This window comes from Pygocentrus nattereri, chromosome 25 (assembly GCF_015220715.1).
Source record: "Pygocentrus nattereri isolate fPygNat1 chromosome 25, fPygNat1.pri, whole genome shotgun sequence".
In the NCBI taxonomy this organism is placed as follows: domain Eukaryota; kingdom Metazoa; phylum Chordata; class Actinopteri; order Characiformes; family Serrasalmidae; genus Pygocentrus; species Pygocentrus nattereri.
The window spans coordinates 28,466,739-28,487,782 of record NC_051235.1 but is presented as its reverse complement, the minus strand read 5'-3'; the positions used below and the strand labels follow the sequence as shown (position 1 = coordinate 28,487,782).

At 41.6% G+C, this 21,044-nt stretch overlaps 1 protein-coding gene across 2 annotated transcripts in view; it reads right to left on the bottom strand.

Moving 5' to 3' along the window:
* ankrd11 (ankyrin repeat domain 11) overlaps positions 1–17,183 on the bottom strand; it is a 174,535-nt gene extending 157,352 nt beyond the window's left edge. For both annotated transcript variants that reach the window (XM_017721647.2, XM_017721649.2), the window contains exon 1: positions 16,746–17,183. The gene's annotated coding sequence lies outside the window, so the exon portion shown is untranslated. The remainder of the gene's footprint in view (positions 1–16,745) is intronic.
* Positions 17,184–21,044: the final 3,861 nt, after the last annotated feature.

Genomic DNA, 21,044 nt, shown 5'->3' with positions numbered 1-21,044 from the left:
TTCATTCATACTTGCAGATAAAATAAGGTTAAAACACACAAGACCACACAAAACGGCATTTGTAACGTGGGGGCCACTGCAAGAACTTTACCCCTCAGACATAACTACTTCGCTGCTACTGACCAATAAGTAGATAACGACCTAGGACCAATTCAGACATTGGAATTGACCAATCCCGGCAATGGCATTTCTATCAAAACACCTGACCAGCTTATCTTTAGTCTAACCTACTGACATTCATAACCAAATGGCAAAATACCCAGAATCCACATATACAAGCTTAGACATTTGGAATAGACTCAATCAAAGTGTGTGTAAACATAAATATCTGCTCTACTTCCAGGTGGACAAAGCATATAGTCAGCAGTAGAAGCTGCTCGTTTTAAGCAGTGGTAAATAAACAGAACCGACAACCAAAATACGGTCAATAGTAGGGAAGTACTGTTGTGTCTGAGGCTGTAATGTCAAATATTTTTGGTATACATTCTCAATATTCCCTTAAGAAGTGCGACAGCGCCCCATTTTATTTCACCATTTTTGCTAAGAGAGAACGAGAGGGAAAAAATAAAGGCAAAAGTCTTAAGAAAACTTGTCTGCTTTATCCACCCACAGCTCCCCTAGTTCGCTGTATTTTATGCCAAGTTTAATTTGAAACTAACAAATGCCACCGTGCTTTGGATCTGCACCGTACATCAGCGTGAATCAGTCGCAGGGAAAAAGCACACTAAACTGAGATCAATGACCATTTATCACCTCGGACCAGCTAACCCTGACTCAGACTTTTTAAAAGTAAAAAAATCTCCCCTCATCCTTGACTACGGCCAGGAAGCGGGATCAGAGAGCGAGCCAACATGTATGGCCAAACGTACTGGTTCAGGTTCACGGTTCTCATGTTTTCCAGCATAGAGCTGCTAAAAGCAACCCGAAATCCGAAATGAATGCATGGTCCGTTTGGCATTAACGTAACAGCTATTAACATCATAACAGACAATACAGGCTATTTATAAAAGGTCGTTTTTCATTAAACGCTCTGCTGGTGTTCAAAAAGTCCAACGCAGTCCAGCTAGTGGTGAAGTTATCGGAGGGGAAGATCGGTGTACAATAAACAGCACCAGAACAGCTTTATTAGCACGCAGGTTTGCCAGCATCAATAAATGACATTAGGAGCACATTAGTTCACCAGTATTTAACAACAAACATGTTGAACGCTCTCGAATGAAAAATGAAAAAGTCTCGTTTTCTCCAACAGACTGGTTAAAAAAAAAAAAAACTCAAATTAGTACCAGGATTGGTATAAAATCCTGTTGCATCAGTCCATTTTTTGTTGCTGCAATATACAGCATCACCAAGCTATATAGCACAGCATACACTGACTAGAATGAACGATCAGTTAGTTTTATTCTTGGCATTATATGGAGAACACAGGAAGTGATGAGACACAAAAAGGGTCCCATTTTGACCTCATTACAACACAAATGCACACTGTCGTGTGATGTGTGGCATTAATGGTCTGAAACACTAATGAGAATAGCAGTATTGGCCAAAACAACCATACAATCGCAACAAGCTGCCCCCTATTGAGTTTAGTAGCCCATTCAGTAGCAGGTCTACTGCTTCACAATCAAACTGCTCTACTTCCAATCAGTTGTTCTTCAACCAAGGCTAAAAACTGTGCGCTCTGAGAGCGCGTCAATCAATCAATCAATCAAGCAAGTCATGCTGAATGCTGTGTGCCCGCGTGCCCGTGTGCCGAGTCACAGGTGTTCATGCGTCCAGATAATCGTAAGTGGAGCATGGTGCAGCGCTGTAACATCCTAAATCATTTTTAACTGCAAATAATCTCTGAATATACACTTTAAGTGTAACAAACTTTGCTTGTAATCTCAAATCACGCCGTTCACGCCCTAGTCCAGGGGTGTCAAACTCGACCACTAAAAGGGCCATATTACAAAATCTCCACAAATCTGTGGGCCAGCTGTTTATATTTTATTTTCACTTAACATTTTGACTGCGACTGGCTATGGTTTGTTCAAAATACACCAAAACTGCAACCATTAAAACCAGGCACTGAATACCTGAACGACTCAAACCTGAATTTTCAGTACAAACTGTTTTATATAAAAACAAACTACATGAGCTGCAGATCACCGTTAAACCTCTAAATGTCCCCAGTGTGCACTAGGTTTAAAAAAAAAAAAAAAAAAATAGATCATTGTTGAGGAGGGCATGGGAGCACACATTATGATGCAGTGCATGGTGAGAAAGGCTAACATTAATAGAAAATTACAATAACTCTGCAAGCTGAATAGGAGTGCGCCACGGGCCTGACTCGGCCCGCGGATCTTATGTTTGACACCAGGATTGGAGCAAATTCCGGTTGCATCAGTCCATTTTTTGTTGTTGTGACATTATGTTGATGTGTATATTAGATTAGATTAAATGACCCTTATTAGTCCCACAACAGGGAAATTTCACCTCCGCGTTTAACCCATCCGTGAAGTGAATCACCAAATACACTCGTGAGCGCGCGCACACACACACACGCACACACACACTAGGGGGCAGTGAACACACTTGCCGGGAGCGGTGGGCAGCCCAATCCGCAGCGCCCGGGGAGCAGTTGGGGGTTAGGGGTCTTGCTCAAGGACACCTCAGTCATGTGCTGTTGGCTCTGGGGATCGAACCGGCGACCTTCCGGTCACAAGGCTGGTTCCCTGACCTCCAGCCCACGACTGCCCATGACTATACAATACAGCAGGAACAATCCAGCATTAGCACATAAACTAACATCAGAATTTGCTGTTAAATATTGCACAGCAACACCTGGAAGCCATGATTAAGCCTTCATCTGCGTCCTAAAGAGTCAAAGGGCATCATCATCATCATCATCAAGCTATATAGTATACATTGACTAGAATGAACGATCAGTTAGTTTTACTCCTGGCATTATATAGAGAACACACGACGTGATGGAATGAAAAGGGTCCCATTTTGACCCCCAACAACATGATGTGTGTCAATGTGTTGGTGACGTCACAAACACCAACACATTGACACACATTTACTTACCCAGCCTACCACAGGTTAGCACCACACATTCATGCTGAAGTTTAAAAGCCTCAACTTCTTTTGAAAGACAATATAGCGCTGCCAATCAGAACAGAGATCATTTATCCATCAGTCTTAAAGGTGCAGAAATAAAAACAACCTGTTTAAGTCTAAAGGTTGAACAGAGGATGGAAATTAAGCATGTAAACTTAAAACTGTACAAGTAAAATGTACAGACATGTATATAATCGCTGCTGTCAGAAGAAAACCTCGCTGGTAATTACAGAAGAAGCAAAAAAGCCTACTTTACTTTTAATGTGAGTCAATGGAACCAGACATCCCCGCCCCCACCCAAGTAATTTTGGTCCATTCATCATGGAATTTACATACAATGCAATGGGTATCAAGTATCATCAAATTATGCCAAAACCTAAAAAGACGACGAATGGAGACAGGTGATTTTCCTCCAACAACAGCGATACGGACCCTTACAAGTTGGTCGAAATGTGGCAACCCTGATTACAATGCATATGCGGATCCAGCTGCAATTTCAATAAAACCAGTGACATTCTTGAATTTCAGATGCTGCAACTGACCGTTCAAAAAAAAAATACTAAAAGCAGTTGACAAATGTGCTGAAAAATCATATCTGCCTCACAAACATAAGCCTGTTTCTATTTACAGCAACAGAGGAGCGTGGGAGTTTGGCAGTGATCGAACACGTGGGCTTTATTAAGGGATGTGCGTTTAATGGTCACGGCAATACAAATAAAAGGGGAACAAACGCACATATGCACACAGACACTGCCACACACCCATAGACACTGCTGATAAAAATCTGCTGCTCACTTGCAGGGCTAAACGGATGGCAGCCATCCCACAGCACAAACAAAGGCCTCTGTAATCAGCAAATAATAGCCTACATGAGTTGTGAGAGAGAATAATCCTGTTCTACCCCTTTCAATACCCCCACCCACCCAAGTCCACCCAAGGTCCATTAAAAAAAGATGATAACATTCAGTCTCACATCTTGTTTTTAATCTCTTCAACTGCTTAGGCCAATACAGGACACACAAATTGTCTTTAAGAAAGAAAATGAAAATATATTGTAGGAAAAACATTTGCAAGCCACGAGTGTGGCGGTTCTCTCAGCAAGAAATGACTAATCAAACTCAGTAAGCACGCAAAATAAATAAATAAAATAAAAATAAAATAAATTAATAAAATAAATAATCTGCGGTTTGATGAAGAGGTTCGAGAAGCACTGCCCTACGTGTCTTCAGAAACGTGCACAACAAGCACAGCAAACTGATGTTATCGAAAAAACCCTCCCCTTATAACCGCAAACTGGTTTGATGCACTGCTGTACCAGGAAATGGCAAGTTCAAAACAAGCTCTGACTCACAACGATTCAATGGCACTAGGAGAACGCACAGGCCTCGGCGTGGAGCCAGAGAGGAAGATTACCACACCTGTCCCAACGTACGCCGGTGGAAAAACACCCAACCTACGGCCTTTCAATCAGAGCAGTGCACCACGAAGAAAGTTTCAGTTCAGCCAGACTGCCACGCAATCGCTGCTGACACACTGTCCTCATTTGTCTGCAACACAGTTCATCTCTCAAGCCCTAATGAGCTACATCAGAACCACATGCATCAGCTTTAGCATTCAAAAACCAGACTGAGCACCACTGTAACATCCAACCTACAGCTCACACCAAAGCGTCAATATCAAACACAATTAGTTTAAAATGATTAACTACTTTTACTCTAAATGTTTCAAACAAATAGGAAAAGGGCCACCTGCGCTGGCTTTAGCGGCACTAGAACAGCATGCAGACCACACGAGAGCACCTATACTGATTATTTACTCAAGATAACTCATTTTATCTGCCGTGTTATTAAAATACAATCACCTTTTCATTAGAAGAGGCCACACATGCAGCTATATCCAAAAATAAATGTGAAAATGTTTCAAAAGCTAAACTGTCTCGTCATATATTTTAAAAAAATAAATAAATAAATAAAAAACACCACACACACACACACACACACACACACACACACACACACACACACACATTAGCTTTAGCAATCAAAACCCACTTGTCTAACCCATCTATGCACATCCACACCATGCTGTTATACTGCTGTCCTATTTATGCTGTTATTTTTCTTGTTGAGAACATAAACAAAATTAAAAATCAGTCACTTCTTTCCAGAGAACAGGCCACCTATGAGCGGCAGTCCAAAAAAAGGAAGGGGGGGGAGCTGAGTAGTGTGAACGATGAGCAGAGCTCAAAGGAGGTACTTTAAGCCTTTGTGCTATATACTCGGCACTGAGCCGCTGGAAAACAATGAAGTGTCAGAGCCCCACGGTGGCCCTCCTCTCTTTGGTCTTTAGTTAGGTGGGCTTTTCAGTCATGCACAGGCACTGGGCCCCCTCCCCCCCTTCCTGTCGCCGTCGCATTTCAATGTAAATGGGACGATTGAATGGCTGCAGCTGCCCTATCAAAAGAAGAGCACTGCTAAAGGATCCAGTGATTGAGATTCAGCCAGGCTGTGCTCCCTTTCCCCACCCCCACAACAAGCAGAGGAGAGGAGAGGAGAGGAGAGGAGAGGAGAGGAGAGGAGAGGAGAGGAGGATTTGCCAAATCAGTGGCCTACAGTAAATTCTGGTTGGGGTGCATGGCGAAAACAAGCGCACGTTGAACAAATCGGAATTGAAAACGGCCTCAGATCACATGACTGCAAAAAAAAATAAAATAAATAAAAAAATATATGGTTAAAATTTACCTGGTAAATTTTTACATGGTGTTTACAATTTACATGGTGTGTATTTCTCATTCTACCTTCTTACAGTAACTTTAAATAAAGTCTTTTTAAGCTTCCTAGTTTCAATCAAGTATTTTGAAAACTTTGAAAAGCTGAATGGTTTAGTTCTGCCCATTTTTTTGTCTTGGAAATAAAAAAAATTCATTTCATCATCAAAATAAAGTATAATCGCTGCTGTTGGCAGAAAACCTTTCATTTCATTTTTGACGTTTTTCAGTTTGACATCACCTGAAAATGCCGGTTGTGCTTTACATTGCCTGTGAATTTCATGATGAAGGGACCAACAGAAATGGGCCAAAATTACTTCGAAAAAAGTCTGGTTCTATTGACTTCCATTAAAAGTGAATTAGGTTTACACCTTGTCCTGTAAAATTGCCATGAGATACGAGGTTTTCTTCCGACCACAGTGACGTATTGCTTAATTCCACAGATAACTAATAGTGACAGCTCTATGGTTAAATTCCAGCTCTGCAGCATTCTGTCAGAACGGCGAAAAAGCCCGAAGACGTATGAAACATTTAGTACTGAGAGGCCATTCTCAGAGTTCAGCCTGTACTCACTGCAGAAAGCCAGAAGACATTCCTGAACACCTCTAACATTTAGAGGAAAGCATGGAAAAAAACATGATTGCGATGAATATTTCAGCAAAACACCTTTAGAAAAAAATGTGATAATTAACTTCTGCTGGAGCTTTTACACAGGCAAAGAATGGACCATAGAGAAAAAGCAATTAAGTGGCATGAGCCGAGCACGCATGCAGTTCATTTACAGATGTTTTACTAATACTTGATTCTCATAGGCTGTGTTCCCATTAACAAGCTGAAGTGGCACAAATCAGATTTTTTCCCTTAATGTGACTCAGATCTGGTGTTTTCTGGGCTGTGTGGACGCAAATCTGATCTTTTCAAATCCGACCCGAGTCACTTTCATACGTGGTCCTAGATCGGATACGCGTCCGATCCGCAGCCGCGCGACCTTAATGTGACACTCTGACCAGAATTCACGTGCGGCCTCATTCAGCGTTACCATGGCAACAGCGACAAACAGACGTTAAAGCATGTAAACGGTGGAAAAGCAGCTCACCTGACCCTTTTCTCCTTCGTCTGGCTCTAATGATGAAGCTGAGAGCTGAACAGAGTTAATGATCTTCTCAGCTAAGCTCATTCTGCTCGTTGTTTTGATGATTCAGTAATTCAGTCACGTGATGTTATTGAGTAGGATGAGCTCATGAGGGTCATTTCAGGATGCCAGTTCGTGAACCATCGTGTCAGAGAGATCGGATCTGAGCAATGAGGCTTGTAATGCGAACGTAGCCAAAGCTTCTTTGGCGGCAGCTTTGTGCGATCTGCAGGTTTTTTTTAAAAAAATATAAGTAAAACCGAAGTAGGAGCAAAAAAAATGCTACCAGGTATCAAATATCAAGCAAATATAGACAGGCTGAACGCTATGTCGATATCTGTGAATCATTCGATCATCGCCCAGATCTTCTCACTACAGTGCAGTGTAACATCTCTCTCTGCTTCTCTGTTATGAGCACCCTGTGCACCACACATGGATAATACATCACTCAGGCCCCAGCACATCCAATGAAAACAACTGATGTCTCCAGCTCCCCCTCCCTCAAGCTTCTCCCTGTGATCTCTTCCCGGCTTACTTCAGCCCACGCAAGAGAAACTGCAATCTTTGGCCGCAGCACACAGACACGCTACTTACTCAGTGCTAAGGTTCAACAGAGCAATAGGATAAATGTAGAGGCAGGATGTGAGAAGCAGTACTCTTCACCAACCTCTCCCTGCCTCTTTAAGACCAACTTGCATTTTTGCACATATTTCTATGTGTGTAGTGTCAGTACTCGACTACTGAAACTGCCATTCAGGTATTCGTTTATTCCTTACACTGCACCACGACAAACGAGGAAGCAAGACGTCTGTGACACATTAGGTTTTGGAAGGTTTGTGACATTTGGCTGAAAGTTTGATCAATTTTAGGCCATTTTAATCATAATGTTTAACAATGTGGTCTCAAGTTAAAGGGGTAATTATAGCTTAAGAACTATATAGATAAAAATTTACCAACTAGACACCACCAAACAACCATATGCTGTGACATCACAACCCTAGCTAAGTGGTGGTCTGGCACACTGTGTTGAGCGCTACAGCCTCAAGGTCTTCCTAGCCAAAACAACAAGTTCGGATATTATTTAATAGAGAATAAAGTCAATTCGAACCGCAGTTGCAATAAAATTTCCCCTAAACCTTTCAGCCCTCTGGCGACAGTTTTGCTATTTTTTTAACAGAAAACACAAAACTAGGAATTCAGAGATACAGAACCTGTGGATCAACGCCACCATGCAATATTTTTCTCATATATATTGATGGTAATATTGATGTCAATACATAAACACTTGTCAAATGCAGAAACTGAGATGGATCCACTCCGAAGTACAATAAAGAAATTACAAATATTAATTATTTATACTCTGGTATGACCATGCATCACTATTTCCAATGAAAGTCAAGTGCCTAAACGTGAGCAAGTTGGCAAGGACACAGTGTTTAGTACCTGATTACAAAATCTACTGCAGCTGTAAACAGGCTAGCTACTACAGCTGACCAGTAGCCGGGTCGAGAAACAGTGAAAAGATATTTCTCCATCCAGTCTGTTACCTAAACAACCTACCAAAAAAAAATAAATAAAAACCTTGCAAAAGCTCACAAGCCATCACTATATCCCAGAGTACTGTTAGCTCTAGTGTTATCATTTGCTCATTAGGTCAAACAGCCTCCATCACTCAACCTTATCAGAAACAAAGCCTATTAGTTTAACCCAGCGGTTATCTAGAAAACTTAACTTGGTTAAAAAACAAACATTTTCAGACATACACCTGTAGGTGTCGTTAGGCTTTCCTTTCCTTTAAGCCTGTTGGCACCAGTACCCCGTTTGCCCTATTTTTGCATTGTAAGCTATGACACATTAATTTTTGTTCTTCTTCTGACCCTTACGGACACACAAATATCAAAATAATCCAAAAAGACACACAGCCCTAATAAACAACCTCCTTACTTTCTCTCTTTCTGTATGTCACAGCCTTTGCCTTCAAGTAAACATTTATGAGCCACAGAGATATGATTCATTTCAAGAGGGCTGATACCAAAAGATCAAAAACACTGGGTGAAAAGTACGTTGAGCAAAAAAAAAAAAAATGCAGCAAAGCAGAGAGGAGAGCAGAGCAGAGCAGAGCAGTGGAGAGGAGAGCAGAGCAGAGCAGAGGAGCAGAGAGAGAGAGAGAGAGAAGCGTCTCCTTTGATGTATGAGAGTCGGGGAGAAATGTTATCAAAAGCACTGCAGTGGAAGCACAACCTGTGCCCAAGAGATGAGGCATCAGACAAGCAAAACCTTCAAACCTCCAAATCAAGTGGCCCTGTCCCAGCGGTACGAGAGGGAGGCTGCTTTTCCAGCTTGCTCGCCTGCTTGCACGTATGCATGTGTGCGCGTGTGTTTGTGTGTGTTGCCAGGGGAAGGGGGGAGATTTCAAAGGGGTTTTAAATGGCATTTGGCTTCCAAGGAGATGAGTGTGAGGAGGGGCCTATAAAACATTTAGACTGCAGGAGAGAAGCGAAACGTAAGAGACAGGAGCATTCCTGTTTACTGAGGCACCAGCGTTCAGCACTCAGGGAAGGGGAAGGCCAGAGGAAACCAGCAGAAAGTAACTCATGTAAGAGCAATTAAACTGCACCGAACGTGAGGCCTGGATGTGTGTGCTCAATGTAGGGGTGGGCAATATGAGCAAATGTTATCAATACTCTAATAAATTATGAAAATATACTTTTCACACAATTCAATGTGTACATTAGTACTTGAACACTGAACTACCACATGTATGATTACAGAGAGCGTGTAAACAACAACTGTTGTATAGTGCATATCAGCGAATAGCTTGTTCCTTGTTTCTACACTTACTGTCAATTTTATCAGCTCCACTTACTATATAGTAAGTAACTCCAGCAGCACTGCTGTGTCTGACCTGCTTGTCCCAGCACAACATACACTAACACTCCACCACCACCACGTCAGTGTTACTGCAGTGCTGAGAAATAGTACCTGCTCTGTGAGGGTCCGTGGGGGTCCTGACCACTGAAGAACAGGGTAACAGAGTATCAGAGAAACAGATGGACTACAGTCTGTAACTGTAGAACTACAAAGTGCAGCTATACAGTAAGTGGAGCTGATAAACTGGACAATGAGCGTAGAAACAAGAAGGCGGTCAGAATGTTATGCCTGATCGGTGTAATCAATATTTATTGCCATTATGACAAATTACTTCATATCACATGGACTTCAGCAAAACTGACCAACTGCACATTGTGATATTTTTGCCATCATGTCCACTTCTGTGTTAAGCTATGGAAAAAAATTAAAGCACCACTGCACTCACAGCTTTTTTCTGTTATTTTCAAACTGGCACTGATGTTTTGCTGAGGTCCCACAAACAGAACCGCAGTTAAGTCATTTTACAACAGCACTTAACTTTCTCTTTTAACCCAGGTTTAGACGCTCAGGTAAAGATTAATCCTCGTGCAAGTACAACAAAGCATGAGGTTTATGATGGACAGCAAGTTGTGTAAAATATGGAAATGGGCAGCTTAATTTTAAGGGAAAATATATTAATACATTTATTTAAAAAAAGCACCTCATACTACGTAAATATCTAGAAACAAAAGCATTTATCATATTTTTACATGATCAATGCCATAAGCATCAGAAAGACTAAAAAACATGTGACCCAAAAAGGATAAGAGGGTTCCACGTCTGTCAGATGTTGATTCCAATCCATAATCCTGAACTTAACCCCTTAAACTGCCAGTTTTACCCCACACCTCTATAACATAAGAACAGCAGAGCTGCACACTGGAGCCAAAGAATAAAAAAAAAAAAAAAAAAAGGGTTTAAGGGTTCTTTACTTTAAAAAAAAATGGTTCCATGTAGAACCATAAACACCCAAAGAACCCTATGCATATTTAAGTGGTTCTTTACATTGTAAAAGCGTTTGTCAAAACATTTTTGAAAAGATTTCTACATTGCACCAAAAAGGGTTCTTCTATCTTTACAAGCTTCGTAAACATCATACATCGTAACAGAAGAAGCCTTCTAGGTGCTAGATAAAACCCGGATCAAAAAGGTTCCAAACAGAACCGCGTACAACACATTCTACATCAATCTGAAGAACCGTTTAACCAGACGAAGAACCCTTTAACCACAAAGTTTTTTAAGGATTCATAGTTCCATGTAGAACCATTTTCTTTGCTAAAGAACCTTTGAAGAACCTTAATTTCAAAAGGGGTTAATCTGCCCTGAGTTTGAGAAAACTAAGCTTAAAGTTATCAGGCTAAGCAAAACATCCTGCTACACGAGACAGACACCTGGTGTATTCTGTCCATTCCCAACTTCTAGCCAACTTCAGAAAAACTAAATCAACCAATTGATTATGTTTATCTACCCATTATACCTCCACTAGTCTTCATACTACGCTGCAACAGTCTTCAGTATGACAGAGGCAGCAAAAACAATCTTCTCTGCTTCAAACCTGCAGACAAACTTCTACTTAACCCATCCACGCAATATTGCACGTTTCTATTTGCTTTGCATGACCCTGCAGATGCAATATCAATACATTCATGTTCTTTTCGATGTCAGGCAAAACAATTACCTCCTACTCATACACTGTCGCCAGCCTTTCGTCATTAGATCACATGCACTGCTGTTCTTGTATTTATATGCTGCACTATTTTCTGTGTCGTGAACCGCACGGCTACAGCTGAATGTTCTGAATGTACTTTCTGGACCTTCATGCATGCATGTTATTACCATACGTATATATGTGTTATGACACAGAGTGAAACTGATCAGACACTGTAATGCCACAAAGTCCAGCACTACAAAAAGCTACAGGAAAGTCATCACAAGAAAAATCTGACAGTCCGACTTCAATCCGACAACTCCACAAAACAACCTCCACTAGCAGACACACACACACACACACACACACACACACACACACACATCACTATTAAGTGCAAGGCCTTGTTCACCTTGCCAGCCCAAAACCAATTTTGGTTATTCTAGATTGGATCCAGATTGATTTTTGGGTTTTTGGACACCAAAAACACTTTTACATGAAATTTTATTTTTTGGCAAACCAGATCCAGACCACATTTGGACCTGGTTTTGAAATGTGGTTCCTGTCGGATTTTCACAGCTGTGTCTCAGTTCAGCAATTAAGCCACTCAAACTGGATTTCCAAGTGTCTGTTACTTAGAAATCTGAGGACATTGTCTGTCAATCTGAAGAACAATTTCACCATGGAAAGGGAACCTTGTGACCTGAAGGTCGATGGTTCAATCTCCAGAGTCGACAGCATGTGACTGAGACGCCCTTGTGCAAGGCACCCAACCCCCAACTGCTCCCAGGAGCTGTGGATAGGGCTGCCCACCGCTCTGGGCAAGTGTGCTCACCGCCCCCTAGTGTGTATGTGATGTTTCAGATGGGTTACGGAGGTGAAATTTCCCCGTTGTGGGACTAATATGGGTCATTTAATCTCAATCTTATAAAGGATTCAAGAGTTTGGAGGGCGAGATGATGCACCTCCATCTCTCCTGCACCCGCGTTTGAAATCTGACTTACTAGCATAGTTACAGTTACTGACACCTACATCGTTACCACAGCAGCCCACAGGCTGATGATGTCTGGACACACAAATCCAACCTGACCACATGCAAAAACCACAAAACAGTGCAGAGAGTCGTCTCAAAAGACCTGTCACGAGAATAAAATCCGTTTATTCAGGGTACACTGAGTATGTGTCTATGTTGGTGGATAACAGTTTAACAAAAACATTTGTAGCTAAGGCTATTCAGGGGCGTATCTGCTTTTGCCTGACAGGTGGTCCCTATACTCAGCCTAACCATGTAGCATGGCAAACTGCTCGACCAATTACAATAGAAATCTAGCCACTGAACCCCACTTATTTCTACGTATTCCATCGAAAAACAATCAATCAATCACTTTAACGGTCACATACACTGAGAAATGTTTGTTAGGGGTTACGACACAGGCATAACAAAAAAATAAATAAATACAACTGCGTAAATATTTACACAGTCATACATAACCTAGACTTAAATATATCTGATTCACCGTCATGATTAATCCTATTAGAACGTTATGCAAAATGCCTGAATGGCTTTCTACACAGCGAAGCATATTTAGCCACAATCACTTTCCAAACCGTTATAAAATTGGCAGCTCAGCACAAGCAAAACTTCACCCAAAAAAGTACAGCTCAGCACAAGCAGAGCTTCACCAAAAAAAAATCTTCTAAAATTAGTCAACTGGCTTGACTGCTGAGTCTTGGAAACATCCCAATTTCTCACAGCCAGAAAGGCAGAATTAATATAGGTGAAGCAAACCATAAGGTAGAGCGGAGCAGCAGCCTCAGACAGGAAAAGTGCTCTGAGAAAGTCCAGCACCCAAAAACAGATCTCCTGACCCTACGACCTCGGCCAAAACTCCATTTCCTGTCTCTGCTGTACGCCATGGTGCCAGACGACACGAGACGCTCCATCCTAAACACAACACGGATCAGGAACAGAGAAACAGGTCCAGGACTCCAACAAGGCAATATACAAACCCCAGCCCTTATGCGTTGGGTTATGTCCTACTTATTTATCCCGCTGACAATCTGAAGAACAAGAGCTTCTACTAATCGACAGTATTACTGATCAACGTTCAAAGAAGTTCAATGTCAAAAGCTCATTTTTGTTTTCTTCTCTTAAAATGAAGCCAGGAACCTTATACAACAGTGTAAATGTTAACCAGACAAAGTTACATTTTAAAGTGTTTGTGAAGCAACAAGCTTCGCACAGGGCAGTTAACAGTCATGGCCTGGATACCACAGGGAAGTTAAACAAAATATAAAATCAAAGAAACTAGGCTTAAAAACTAAAAACAAACAAAAAAACAAACCCCATGGCGACATAAACCACTACTCTTTGGGCCATACACCATTGATTTGATGCTTAATATCAAAAATGTTGATAAAACTGAAAAGCAGTATCACGGTATGCCAGTACAGACAATATATCAGCCAACCCCAAGCATCGGTCTGGCCTAATGTTTTAAAGCCACACTATAATAACACTAATCTTCTAAATCCCTAAGCGCTAAAAAGCAGGAAACAGGGTTGAGTCACCTTTGGTTAATGCTTATATACTACATGATGTAACCTTCGGGGTTACTCTTCAGGACAATTTCGCGAGACAAAAACAAAAACAGTCCAATCAAAACAAGCTACATCAGGTCTGAAAGACATTCTTTCAGCGTAGAGCCACGGTTCTCGGGCAACACAGGGTCATTTAGCTATTCATGTCTAACGACTAGACGTAATATAACAAGAACAAACCCCTCAGAACTTGCCTGGTTTGGTCTAAAGAGATCAAATGTCGCACTGTTATATGTGGGGTGAACTTCTAACACAGTTTCCATCTGAATTTGATCACAAATTCAGACACAAACAACTTCAGACTTTCTTGTACAGCCAAAAGACTAAATCTAGTGTGGTGATGATGACATACTTTCAGTAATATGGCTGGATTGATTTGAAAAATATCTTCAGATTTGTGCTCAGGCAAGCTTGGAGGACATACAGACACAGTACGATGGTAGATACGGACATTAATGGGTTAACCCAAGCTACTGATGCTTAAATTATAACAGTGGTGTGATGATGAACTTGGAAACCATCATCATATTTCAGCTGAACACCACCACTGCGGCGGAGGTGAGGTGAACCATTTCTAACAAAAAACTAAAAAAAATTCCAAAGTCAGTGAGGTAGAGAGGATCGCATGCATTGCTGCGCCTACAGCGAGTTTCAGTGCTAACGCCCCAACGCTTGTAGGGGCTCAGTATCTGCTAGAAAGCACAGCTGGCAGCTTCACTGCAGTGTTTTTGCCTTTAGCTCACTGCACCAAGAGCTCAACTTCACTCAGTCGTTCTCAAGCAGAGCTCTCGCCATTTCCCAGTTACTCAAATTAAAACACCAACATACTAAAACCGACCTTTTCAGCGAATCAGCAATAATTAGTCAGCAGTTTTGCATTATGATCATGCATATTTCTCACACTGATCTATGATGCAGTTAAAAGCAGCTCACCCATGTACTGTAATAAATATACTAATTTTCCGTCTCTCTTGAATGTATTTTAGAGTATTTGACAGGCTCTGTGTGGTTTGCTTTTGTCCGATTTGAGTCATTTCAATTGTTTAGACTTCTAAAACAATTGATGACTCAGTGAATCATCAAATAATTGGGGTATATTACTCAACGACAAACATAATCGACACTATTAAAGTGTCCTGTTACTAGTATGCACCATAAAATGTTAAAAACAAGCCAGGCCATCGCCTTATATTTCAGCAAATCTTACTCGTAAACTTGACTCATCACCCCAATGCACTGAATCAGCATCTAGAAGCAACAAACCTACAAGAATTATCATCAAAGCTTCCGTTCACACCATGCAGACCGCCGCTGGTTCAAAATATAAACATGAATGTGGTGAAAAGAAGGGAACAACAACAAAATTTGGCAACCACTATAGAATGTACTCTTTTGAACGTTGCACCACTGCATCATTACATAAAAAAATTTTAAAAAATGAAAAAAGTTGTGCTGTCAAACCAAGAAGTACCCGAAACAGATATAAAAACACAAATGACAGACGTGAGAGTGACCTCCAACATGTCGTATACCTAAAAACTAAGCACTAACGTTATAACCGGCATCTAGAAACAGATGCACCTCAACTCCAGTCGACACAGCATTAGCCATCTGAAACCACACAAGACTTGGTGTAACCTCACTAATGACATGCAATACATAATGTGATACAACTGCACTTCAGAGTGGTCCAGCTCATCCTCACACCCCCCCCCCCCCACACACCTTTTGTAGACACAGCATAAACAGACATGCTCTGCTGATGATTAATAAAATGCACTGTTTATTTTCTGCAAGCTTAAATCAAAAATTCAAAAATTCTGTACAAGTACACAGTTAATGGGTAAACAATGTCATTCAGAGTGGTTTGGTGTGAAATGCACGTTCCTAGAGAAGCTTAAGCCTCAGATCTGTTCGCAGTGGTGGTGATAGGAACCAGACGTCCATCTCTAAACATTTCTACAGTGATATTTAGCCACAGACGTTGTTTTTAAAACCCGTTCATGGTGGAGGGATACATGCAGGGCGTTGCGAGGCGAAATAGTCCTTAAAGACAACACACTTTCCTCCATCATCAACAACACTAGGTAGGTTCTCTGGTGGTTCTGGATAGTAAATAAAGCATCTATGTGTGTGTTGTAGACATGGTGACCCCTGGTTCCCATCACCACCACTGTGAGGAAATCTAAGCGTCGACAATGAGCCATTTCACACCGAACGACTCTGTTTACATCTCAGTGACTGGATCATGCAGGAAATTTGAAAAACAGTGGAACGTCCCTTTTAAACTGTGCTTGATTTTCAGTGACCTCGTCAAATGTGGCGTGGCTCTGCGGCTAAAGCGCTCAGCAAATCGATACCTTACTATTACCGCACGGTATGTTATTTTAGATTAAACGTGGCTTTGCTAAATCAAGCCTGCCTTGGGGGAGGGAAAATAAACTCGCCCGCCGATCCACATTAGCAGCGCTGCTAACAAGCGTAGCATTTAATTTTTAAAAAACGCAAATGAAAACAGACGAGCAAAGAAAACACTCGCACACACAAACAGCAGGACGGTGGGAAACGGCTTCAGCGTTACTCACCTTCTCCAAACGTGAGCTACATCTACAGAATTATGCTTGGTATTCCCGCCCGATGCTCGACTTTCCCATTTGAGGCCTTTCGGATCAGCGCGCTAGAGTCCGCGGGCATCCGGGCCAGACGACACTCATCTCGTGCAGAACGCGCGGCGAGCGGCGGCGGCACTGCGGAGCGCGGCTAAGCTAGGCTAAGGTATGCTAAGCTAATTCCTGGCTGCCCAACCGACGAAAATTCGGTCTCCTCAGCGGACGGCTCGGAAGAAATATTACGAAACCTCCATGATTCGCAGTTTGTTCTCGTACAAGTGGGCTGTTTATCGGCGGTAGACGCACGTCGATTTGTTTAAAGCTCGGTTTGAAATCTGTGTTTAAAAATAAAAGAAAATCCCCTTCAGGTTTTAATCCCCTCCGCGTCCGTCTTCTCTTCCCCAACCGTTTCAGGCGGCCTTTGACTCGAGTGCTGCTGACGAGGAGCGGACGCAGCGCGGCGAAAGCCGGACTCTGATTGGCTGATGACTGTGGGCGGTGACTGTTTGGTTAGATTCCGATTTGAGTTTCGCACACTCGTGCACTACATAGTGTACACTAGTAAGATCACTGGAGGAAATGTATTACAGCCCTAGTGCAGATTAGGCTACTCGTCATTGTGGTTGTTTACTACACACATTTGGGCTGAAAACGTTCCTGTCTGAACAGATTTCAGCTCAGTTTAAAGCACTCTTGGCTCTGCTGCACTTTTCCCCTTCATCCTCATTTAATTTTAAATTTGATTTTTATTTCTTCTCTTTTTAAAATCTGTTGTTTGCAATCATGCTTTTGATTTCTGTTCACCTACGGCTTTTTAACATTTAATTTGAATTATCTTTGTATTTCATCATTTGTAAAGCACTTCGAATGACTCCAGTGTATGAAAGGTGCTAGATAAATAAACTAGCCTTTGCCTGTACTTAAGTATTGTTTTGAAAGATTGAAAGAATACTTTATTCTTTGAAATGTATTCCCGACAGAAAACAATGCTTCTCGTTTAGGCCTTAAAAGTACTCGTTACAAATCTCTGTGAGAGGCTGAGCTGGAGGTGGCGGAGAAGCAGATGCTGAGATTTTCGTTGGGAGTGACAAGGATGGACAAGATTAGAAATGAGCAGATCAGAGGGACGGTGAAGGTGGAGCAGTTTGGAGATAAAGCCAGAGAGGCCAGGTTGAGATGGTTTGGACATGTGTTGAGGAGGAATAGTGGATATATTGGTCAAAGAATGTTGGAGATGGAGCTGCCGGGCAGAAGGAGAAGAGGAAGACCTCAGAGAAGGTTTATGGATGTAGTGAAGGTGGACATGGAGATGGTTGGTGAGAAAGTAGAGGAGGCAGTGGATAGGGCAAGATGGAGGCAGATGATCCGCTGTGGCGACCCCTAAAGGGAGCAGCCGAAAGAAGAAGAAGAAGTTACAAATCTCTGTGAGACCATGAGAGGCTTCTTTTGAGACTTCAGTTGAGTTACTGGACATCGGAAATTAAGGTTTTTTATTGAAACGTCCAACTAAATTCACAACATTGTAAAAACGAAAGGCGTATTGCACAATTTTTTTTGTCAAAAAGTTACATTTTTTACTTTTATCTGCTTTAGTATGTCAATTTTTTTTTATTTGTGGCTCCATACTTCCAATTTTGACTGAGTGAGATTTCCACACAGTAGCCAGGCTTCCACTCATATACAATTTCTCTGTATTTTTCACATCCCTGGTGCAGATAAACCGGCCTGCATGCTGTGCAGACCATTCTAGTGAAGAGCACAGGTTAGTATAAATCAGTACTCAGCACAGCTGAAATAGAACATGAGTTTACGTACTTCTAGTAAATACACTGGCTAGTTTAAGTCCTCCAGCACAGCTGAAACCATAACATTCACTAGCACAGAAGAACAAAGTCCAGCTCCTAACAGCTTGTATAAATCACAGTGATGCGAGGCCACGACATGGAAAAGTGTAGGGACGAGGTCCTAATGCATGGCAAGAACTTAGTAAGGTGTGAGAATGAGATAATTAAGTCTTGACCGCAGCTTAATGGGGCATGATCTCATTCCCTTGCCTTACTAAGCTGTGGCCACGACTTATCTTTTTCTCACGCCTTCCTAAGCACAGGCAGTGTGTTTGATTTCTGTGGGATGTCACCAGCAGGGCTCCTTACACCAGCGCACCGGCTGATGTCCCCTCTCCAGTCTGCAGGTGCAGTCAACGCCGTGCAGTCTGGACACGCTTTGATGTCATCATTGCTCTCCGTTCACTAAACTATAAGTGACACTTGCGGTTCACATGTTGGTCAGCTTGTTTGACTCGTGCACGAGCGTGAAGTGAAACTCGTGCACTTTCAAACAGGACCGTGTGATTTCACACGGCTGAAGCTCTTAGAAACAGGAGAACATACGGTTCTTACAGCCACAGTTCTCTGAATCCAGTTTAGCATTCTAGGACACAGGTATGCACTAGCTAAGCATTCTAGGACACAGGTATGCACTAGCTAAGCATTCTAGAACACAGGTACGCTCTAGCTATGAATTCTAGAACACATGTACGCTCCAGTTTAGCATTCTAGGACACAGGTATGCACTAGCTAAGTATTCTAGAACACAGGTACGCTCTAGCTATGAATTCTAGAACACATGTATGCTCCAGTTTAGCATTTTAGAACACAGCTATGCACTAACTAAGCATTCTAGAACACAGGTATGCACTAGCTAAGCATTCTAGAACACAGGTATGTAATAGCTAAGCATTCTAGATACACAGGTATGCTCCAGTTTAGCATTCTAGGACACACGTATGCACTAGTTAGGCATTCTAGGACACAGGTATGCACTAGCTAAGCATTCTAGAACACAGGTACGCTCTAGCTATGAATTCTAGAACACAGGTATGCACTAGCTAAGCATTCTAGAACACAGGTACGCTCTAGCTATGAATTCTAGAACACATGTACGCTCCAGTTTAGCATTCTAGGACACAGGTATGCACTAGCTAAGTATTCTAGAACACAGGTACGCTCTAGCTATGAATTCTAGAACACATGTATGCTCCAGTTTAGCGTTTTAGAACACAGCTATGCACTAACTAAGCATTCTAGAACACAGGTATGCACTAGCTAAGCATTCTAGAACACAGGTATGTAATAGCTAAGCATTCTAGATACACAGGTATGCTCCAGTTTAGCATTCTAGGACACACGTATGCACTAGTTAGGCATTCTAGGACACACGTATGCACTAGCTAAGCATTCTAGAACACAGGTACATACTAGCTAAGCACTCTAGAAAGCAACTAGGCACTTGCCAAGTGTATGCATGCAGATTGGAATGCGGCCTTTAAGGTGTCTGTTGGACCGAATTACAGAGAAAACCGGAGTCAGTTCATGTGTTAAATACGTTTTGTGCACTTTATCCTATACAATTTATATTAATTAAGATTAATATTCATCTACATGTAATTCTACATTCGTAACGCTTTTATGAACAGGTGCCTTTAACGCCGAAACACATTTAAGGAAATATCAAAGCAATGGCGCCCCCTGCTGTTCAGAGCGCATGTAGCGTAACCGGCTCTGCGCAGGAAGAAACATACGACATTAGTACGTACGTGTGATGTAACATACGTACCTATCAAGTACAAAGTTTCTAGTCTGTATCTGCTGAAATGAATTCCAGCCACACTAAATAACACATTTAATAAATTAATATTTACACGTGGCTCTAATTACAGCAGACAGAGAGTCTGTATATTCGATGGAAATGCTAGACTGTCGAAAGAGTCACTTAAGTTTAAAGTTAAACCCAATTTATTATGACACATGACATATCTGACTATTTTTATAGTACTACATTTTAAAACACATTCAGAGAGGGTCCAAACAAACTCGACTTGCTATTGGAAACACAAATAATTGACACGCACACGTATGAAAATATATAATAAATGAACAAACACCGTAAAGCACAGAAAAATGTTAATAAAAAGTACATATAAACACACCATTTCACATTTATGGGATACGTACAATACGTACTATTACATACTATATGTTTTTAACGATATTAAAATACAAAGATCTTTTATATTAGCAAAAAAAAAAACAAAAAAAAACGATATTGTCCGTCTGACGTGGCCAGTTTTTGTTTACGTCACCACGCACGGCCAGTAAAGTTCGTTGTAGTTTTCGATTCATCAACACATCCTGCACAGTAGTCGCGTACAAGGCTACGCAGCACTACATTTCCCAGAACACCTTGCTCAACCGTCCTTCATCGCGATTGGCTGTT